This window comes from Galeopterus variegatus, unplaced genomic scaffold, assembly GCF_000696425.1.
Source record: "Galeopterus variegatus unplaced genomic scaffold, G_variegatus-3.0.2 Scaffold3794, whole genome shotgun sequence".
NCBI classification, from domain to species: Eukaryota; Metazoa; Chordata; class Mammalia; order Dermoptera; family Cynocephalidae; genus Galeopterus; species Galeopterus variegatus.
In genome coordinates, this window is record NW_007729905.1 from 100,998 (window position 1) to 109,875 (window position 8,878).

At 37.7% G+C, this 8,878-nt stretch overlaps 1 pseudogene; it reads right to left on the reverse strand.

Annotated features, from left to right (window-relative positions):
• Window positions 1–242: 242 nt before the first annotated feature.
• On the reverse strand, window positions 243–789 carry LOC103601562 (annotated as a pseudogene).
• Between the last annotated feature and the right edge of the window lie 8,089 nt (window positions 790–8,878).

Genomic DNA, 8,878 nt, shown 5'->3' on the forward strand with positions numbered 1-8,878 from the left:
GTTACATGTGAAATGCTGTCCCGCATCTTTCTGTCTCCAAGATAGTAGCTACCCTCCCCCCAAGAACCCCCGAACACCCCCCAAATGATTTCTGTGGCAAGACGAAGAAGAAGCCGCTGGCAGCAGAGGGCTCCTGGCCCTGAGGGGCTGTGCAGTGGCACCAGGGCCCAGAGTAGATGAGACATAGCAGAGGTCCTGGCGGTGCAGCCCGGTTCTCTGGCATCTCCTCCCGCAGGCTGCACTTACTTATTCAAGGAGAGCGACTGCATTCATTTTCCTCATGAAGTTGCATTGTATTTTGCTTTCCTCTCTTCTTTCTTTTTCTAATTTTGCCAGCTGTTTCTAGATTTTCTAGATGATAGCCAGCCAGGCAAGGCCGGCCTTGGCTTGCTGTGTCTTCCCAGATAAACGCATTTTCATGTAACGTTCCTTTGCTTTCTGCTTCTTGATTTTTCCTCACTCTCTCCTTGAAAGCTCTTTTGGCCCATCCAGATCCAACCGTGTGACCTTTTGGGTTGTCTGTGCCACCCAGTTGGCATGGTTCTCCATGTCCATGAGCGCTTCCACACTTTTGCACTTCTGCTGGTGGTCATCTTCTTCGTCTTCTCTCTCATCTGGTTCTAGAGCTTTCTTCTTTTTGAGGTCATCTGCAGCCCCATCTACACCTTTTTCTCCTTGTTGCTCTTCTTCCCTAGTCTGCTTTTCAGCCCGGAGCTGTGTGTCGATATCAGGGCTCGTGCACTGCTTTGCCTGGCCTCTGGGGTCTCTCTTTCTCGCTCCTTGAGACATTGTGGTTTCAATGGCTGCTGCAAGAGATGAAAAAGGTGATTTTTTATAGAAGAGTGCTAGCTAAAAGGAATTAGAGAATTTAAGAATCACCATTTTGCAACTACTAACGAAATAATTTGTTTAAGCAAGGATTGGCAATAGATATTACAGCCATTAGGTGAACAGTTATTAAGTAAGCAAAAAGTTACATGGTATCATCCTGCAGATTATTAATTGCAAATGGCAACATATACCTTTGCAAGGAAGAAATCTGGCAATCACCACCCTTAAGCAAGTGATCAAACTCAGCATCATGAATCATAGAAAAACTTGATATATATACTTCCAACTATGATGCAATATTAAGTATACAACATCGTCTGTGAAGTATTCTTACAAAATGTGTGGTCTGAGGGCCGGCCCGGTGGCGCACTGGAGAGTGCGCCGCTTGAGAGCGTGGCAGCGCTCCCGCTGAGGGTTCGGATCCCGTGTGGAGACCGGTTCCCGCTCACTGGCTGAGCGCGGGGCAGGCGCAACACCGAGGGTTGCGATCCCATTACCGGTCAGTAAAAAAATACAAAAAGGAAAAAAAAAAAAAAAGAAAAAAAAACGTGTGGTCTGAGCATAAGAAGCTTCTCTAGGCCTGATCTTCAGTTTCCAGGAATTCAGTGAACAGTGGGACAAGTTAAAGAACACCATGTAGGGCATTTAACAAGGTATTGACCTGGAATCTTCAAAAAGTCAATGTCATGAAAAAAAGAAGAAGGTGAAGTAGCAGCAAGGGGACTGCTGTAGATGAAAAGACACTTGAGAGACCTAATTAAACAGCAGCAATAACAAAACACACCTGTTCAGTAAGAGCTTATGGCTAGTCGCACTTACATTTTGTAAATTTATGCTAAAATGATGCATGCACATTAATTTATCATGCTTTAGTGGTATTCTAAAATATTTATTATTTAAACTTTATAGTGAGTGGACATTTTTATTGCAATTCTCTTTCATGTTCCCTCCCCTATGGGAAAAGAAGTCATAATCACATAAATGGCTGTCCTTGAAAGCAGATAATATAACATGTATTTCAAGATATTTGTATGATTTATCACTAAATCACAGATTTAGTCTGGAAAGAAAATAGAAATGTATGGAATAATTTTTCATTTCATCGGGCATGCAAAATCTTTCCACCTGTTAATGTCATTAACTGCAGTATGGGCAGCTTCATAGCACAATATTCTTTCACAAAATGCAGGTTTTAAAATAGCACTGTCAGAAAAATAAAAAAATAAAAATAAAAAAATGAAATAGTACTGTTCAACAGAAATATAATAAGCCACAAATCTGAACCCATATGTAAGTTAAAATTTCCTAGTAGTCACACTAAAAAAGTAAAAAGAAGGGATGTCATCAAGATGGTGCAATAGATGGTCACCAGCATCACTCTCCTCAACAACCAATCAACTTATAACTATTTAAAAGCAAAGATTGCCAACCTGGGACCACTAGAGCTCAGGGGAAGAGGAGGAAAGACTCATGAAGTTCATGAAGGTAGGAAAAGCTGCAGCAAGAGGGATAAGGGATTGCTCCAACCATTTAGAGCCCTGGCCACTTCAGGGCCAGCCAGGTGAGGGGCTGGAAGAAGTTGTGGCACATGGATGGACAAACACATGGAGCTGTCAAAAGCCATTGCCGAGCCCTTTGCATAAAGCTGCTTGGAGTCTGCAGGGGAGAAGAGGGCCCCTGAGCATACTATACCAGCCCCAGGACAGCAAGATCACTGACAGGGTTCCCATGAACCCAAATAGGAATGAGGGGCCACTGTCAACAAAAGAAAGGAGCCACCCAGAGGCCGGTGAGTCATCGTAAGGGATCTGGTCATGGCCTGACTCCCAGGAACATTTGGAGTGCGGGGGTTGGAGGGAGGCTGGCCTGCTGGGGGAAACTTGGGGCACAGTGTGGGCAGCTGATCTGCACTCCCATCAGCACAGGCCCACTCAGCAGAGACTGGTGAGGGCAATAGAACTGTAGGAAGTGCAGTTTGCTGCAAAGACTCAGCCCCAGGGCAGAATTTCTACACAGCTCTAGTGTGTCTAACCTCACAACACCTGGAAGTGATTAAAAGGCCAACAATTAATATCTGATTTGCACAAAAGCCTTTTCCAGAGAATCAGCAACAAAGCAGCAATTTAGCTCAACCACAGGGCTTCAGTGCTAGTCCCCACAGGAAGTTCCCCCAATTTCGGAATTAACCAAAGGAAAAAAAATTAGTTCTAGTACAGAGTTTATGTGGTGGTGTGAGCTAATATAACCCACCACAGAATGGGAAAAAACCTGGCAAATCTGAAACTAATCTCTGATATTAATCACTAAAAGTCTAACACCACCTAGAAATACCTATAAAACCTAGAAGAGGTAGCAGTTTCCTAGAATGCAACAGGTCTCTACATAGAGACACAAAGATAGAGAAAGAACAGAGAAATATGACATCATCAAAGGAAACAAAGCACCAGCAATGGATCCTGAGGAGCTGCAGATTTATGAAATGTTTGGCCGAGAATTCAGAATAACCTTCTTAAGGACATTCAGGGAGTCATAAGAAATACAGAAAGAAAATGAAGTAATACCTGGAAAACAATCCAGAAGCAGAAGGAGAAGCTTGACAAAGGAGTTGAATCAATTTTTTAAAATTCTCGAAATAAAGAATGCATTATCTGAAATCTCCAACAGCAGACTTAATCAAACTAAGTAAAGAATCAATGAGCTTTCATGAGTTTTATCAATCAAGATAAAACACATGAAATTATCAATACAGAGGAGCAAATTGAAAAAAGGGTAAGAAAAAAGAAATACGGCAAATATGAGACTCTCTTGAGAGAAATAATCTTCACATAACTGGCATACAAGAGAAAAAAGGAGAGATGTAGAAAGCATATTCAAGGAAATAATGGCAAAAAATTCCCAAGTATGAAGAAAGATGACAGCATCCAGGTACAGGAAGCTCAGAGCTCACCAATCAAATTCAATCCAAGGAGGAACACCCCAAGGCACATCATAATCACATTATCGAAAACCAAATACAAAGAAAGAATACTGAAAGCAGCAAGAGAAAAGAAACACATAACATTTAATGGAGCCCCAGTACATCTCTCAGCAGACTTCTCAGTAGTAACCCTACAGGCCAGAAGAGAATGGGATGATATGTTCACAGTGCTCAAGGAAAAAGACTGTCAGCCAAGAATTCTGTACCCAGCAAAACTAAACTTCAAATATGAAGAAATAAAGTCTTTCCCAGACAAACAAATGCTAAGAGAATTCATCAATGCAAGAACTGCTTTACAAGAAATGCTAAAGGGAGTTCTTCACTCTGAAAGAAGATGATGTTAAGGAGCAGCAAAGAAACATCTGAAGGTACATAACTCATTAGTAAAGTAAGTTCACAGACAACATCAGAACACTCTGATGTTGTAAAGTTGGTGAATAAACTGCTTACATCCTTAGTATGAAGACTAAAGGACAAATCTAACAAGATGATAACATATACAGCAACAGTATAAGAGATAGGCAATATTAAAAAATGTAACTTGAAACAACAAAAATTCCAAAAGTGGGGGGGAATAACACCAAAGTGTAGAGTTGGCTTTGTTTTTGTTTTTTCTTAGATATCAAAGTTAAGTTGTTATTAATCTAAACTAATTGCTTATGGCTATAACATGTTTTTTTGTAATCCTCATGGTAACCATAACACAAACTTATAAGAGACAACCTCAAAATAAATAGCAAGAAATCAAAATATACTGCTAGAGGAAATCACTCAATCACAAAGGAAAACAGTAAGATCAGAAAAAGGGGAAAAAAGATCAACAAAACAACAAGAGAAAAATAACAAAATGGCAGTAAGAAGTCCCTATATATCAGTAATAACTCTAAATGTAAATGGATTAAGTGCCCCAATTAAAAGACACAGAGTGGCACAATAGATTATAAAACAAGAACCAATAATATGCTGCATACAAGAAACTCACTTCACCTATAAAGACACCCACCAAATGAAAGTGAAGGGATGGAAAAAGATATTTCACATAAATGGACACTGAAAAAGAGCAGGAACAGATATATAAGATAAAATAGACTTCAAGGAAAAGCAAGTAAAAAGAGATAAGCAAGATCATTATATAATGATAAAGGGATCAATTCAACAAAAGGATATAACAATTCTACATATATACTCACCTGATTCTGGAGCACCCAGTTGTATAAAGCGATTACTATTAGACCTAATGAGAGAAATAGACTCCAATACGATAATAGTTGGCGACTTTAACACCCCAGTTTTAGCAAAGAACGGATCATCCAGACAGAAAATTAACCAGGAAACATCAGAATTAACCTCTATTCTAGGCTGACTGGACTTAAAATCAGCCTATGGACTGACTTTAGTGGACATATATAAAACATTTTATCCAACAGCTGAAGAATACACATTCTTCTCAGCAGCACAAGGAACATTCTTCATAATAGATTATATGTTAGGTTATAAAACAAGTATCAACAAATTTGAAAAAATTGAAATTGTATCAATTACCTTGTCCAGCCACAATGGAATAAAACTAGAAATGAACAACAAAAGGGACACTAGACACTGTATAAGTACATGGAAATTAAACATCATGGGTCAAAGAAGAAATCAAAAAGGAAATTAAAAAATTTATGGGGATAAATGAAAATGAAAATACAACATACTGGAACCTATGGGATATGACAAAAGCAGTTGTAAGAGGGAAGTTTATAGCAACAAATGCCTACATCAAAAAAGAACAACTTCAAATAAGCAACCTAAAATTACACCTCAAGGAACTAGACAAACAAGAATAAGCCAAACCCAAAATCAATGGAAGGAGAGAAATAACAAAGATCAGAGCAGAAATAAATGAATTAGAAATTTAAAAACCATACAAAAAGTTGATGAAACAAAGCATTAGTTTTTTAAAAAGATAATCAAAATTGATGTCTTTAGGTAGACTAACAAAGAAAAAGAGAGAAGACTCAAATAAGTGAGATCAGGAAAAGAAAAAGGAGACATTACAACTGATACCAGAGAAAAGCAAATGATCATAAGAGACTACTATGAACAAGTATTTGAGAACAAACTGGAAAACCTCAAAGAAGTGGATAAATTCCTGGACACATACAATTTACCAGCGTTGAATCATGAAGAATTAGAAAGTCTAAACAGACCAATAATGAGTAATGAGATTGAAGCAGTAATAAGACGTCTCTAACAAAGAAAACCCCAGGATCAGATGGCTTCACTGCTGAATTCTACCAAGCATTTGAAGAAGAACTAATATCAATTCTTCTCAAATTCTTCCAGAAAGTTGAAGAGGAGAGAATACTTCTAAACTCATTCCATGAGGCCAACATTAACCTTGTACCAAAACTGGAAAAAGATACAACCACAAAAGAAAACTACAGACCAATATTCCCAATAAACACAGATGTGAAGATCCTCAATAAAATAATACCAAACAGAATCCAATAACACATTAAAAAGATCATTCACCATGATCAAGTGGGATTCATCCCAGGGATGCAAAGATGGTTCGACATATGCAATACAATCTGCACATCAACAGAATGAAGAAAAAAGAACATGTGATTGTTTCAATAAATGCGGAAAAAAGCATTTGATAAAATCCAACACCCCCTCATGATAAAAAACATTCAACAAACTAGGTGTAGAAAGAATGTACCTAAACACAATAAAGGCCATGTAAGACAAATCCACAGCTGATATCATGCTGAATGGACAAAAATTGGAGGCTTTTCCTTTAAGATCTGGAACAAGACAAGAATGCCCATTTTCCCACTCTTATTCAACATAGTATTGGAAGTTCTAGCCTGTGCAATAAAGCAAGAGAAAGCAATAATGGGCATCCAAATCAGAAATGAGGAAGTCAAACTATCCCTTTTTGCAGATGACATGATCGTATACATAGAAAACCCTAAAGACTCCACCAAAAAATTACTAGAACTAATAAATGAATTCAGTGCAGAGGCAGGACACAAAAGCAGCATTCAAAAACCAACAGCCTTTCTATACACCAATAACAAAATAGCTGAAGTAGAAATCAAGAAAGTAATCCCATTTGCAATAGTCACCCCCAAAATGAAATACATAGGAGTAAATTTAACCAAGGAGATGAAAGACCTCTACAATTAAAACAATGAAGTGTGAAAAAAATGGAAGAGAAGGCAAATAAATGCAAAGATATTCCATGCTCATGGGTTGGAAGAATAAACGTCATGAAAATGTCCAAATCACATAAAGCAATCTACACATTCAATGCAGTCCCTATCAAAATACCAATGACATTCTTCACAGTAATAGAAAAAAATGATCCTAAAATTTTGTATGAAACCACAAAAGACCCCATATAGCTAAAGTGATCTTGAATGAAAAGAACAAAGTTGGAGGCGTCATGCTTCCTGACTTCAAAATATACTATAAAGCTATAGTAACCCAAACAGCATGGTACTGGCATAAAAACAGACAAATAGACCAATGGAACAGAATAGAAGCCCAAAAACAAACCCACACACTTACGGCCAACTGATTTTGAACAAATGTGTCAAAAATATACAGGAGGGAAAGGACAGCCTTTTCAACAAATGGTGCTGGGAAAACTTGATATCTACATGAGGAAGATTGAAACTAAACCCCATCCCTCACCATACAGAAACATCAACTCAAAATGGATTAAAGACTTAAGTTTAAGACCCTACACCATGTAATTACTAGAAGAAAACATAGGGGAAATGCTATATGAAATGGAAGTGTTTTTTTGAGCAAGAGTACAAATGCACAGGCAACTAAAGCAAAAATATGCAAAAGGGACTATGTCAAACTTCAAAGCTTCTGCACAGCAAGGGACACTATCAACAAAGTGAAGGGACAAACTACAGAATGGGAGAAAGTGTTTTCAAACTACACATCAGACAAGGAGCTGATATCCAGAATATATAAGGACCTGAAACAACTGAAGATCAGGAAAACCAAATAACACAATTTAAAAATAGGCAAAGGACCTGAACAGACATTTCTCAAAAGAAGACATATAAATGGCCAACAACCACATGAAAAAATGCTCAACATCACTAATCATCATGGAAATGCAAATTAAAACCACAATGAGATATCATCTGCCCCCAGTTAGAATGGCTATTATCAGCAAGACAGAAAATAACAAATGCTAGTGAGAATACAGAGAAAAAGGACCCCTCCTACCTTGTTTTGGGCAATGTAAATTGATACAGCCATTGTAGAAAACAGTATGGAGTTTTCTAAGAGAACTGAAAATAGATCCTCCTTACGACCCAGCTATACAACTACTGGCAATATACCCAAATAAAATGAAATCAATATATCAAAAAGACACCTGCACTCCCATGTTCATCACAACACTATTCATAATATCTAATAGATGGAATCAAGGTAACTGCCAATCAACAGATGAATGGATAAGAAAACTATGATATATGTACATAATGGAATACTATTCAGCCATAAAAAGAAATGATATCCTATCATTTGTAGCAACATAGATGGAACTGCAAACCATCATGTTAAGTGAAGTAAGTCAGGCACAGAAAGATAAATACCACATGATCTCACTCATATGTGGAATCTAAAAAAGAAAAGTGGCTCTTATAGAAGTAGAGAGTAAAATAAGGAATACCAGAGGCCAGGGGTGAGAGGGAACATGGGGGTGGGGAGGGGTAAGGAGAAATGGTGGCCTAATGGGTACAAAAGTATGCTATCTACCTTAAGTAAATCACTGTGCAGAAATGCATGTATTGAAACAACACACTGTGCCCCACAAAATAAATTATATAATGTATCACAATTAATAAGGTTCTTACATACAGATTTTAAAATGATGAGTCTTTGCATCATCCCTAAAAGACTTGTTATTCCAGTAAATTAAACTTTTTTCTAAATTAAAATAACTGCAGAGTTACTGATAATAGCAAAGAAGAAAAAAGGAGAAATAATGTGTGTCCGAAAGTTATTGGTTAGATAACCATGCAACAATTTAAAATGATGGACAGA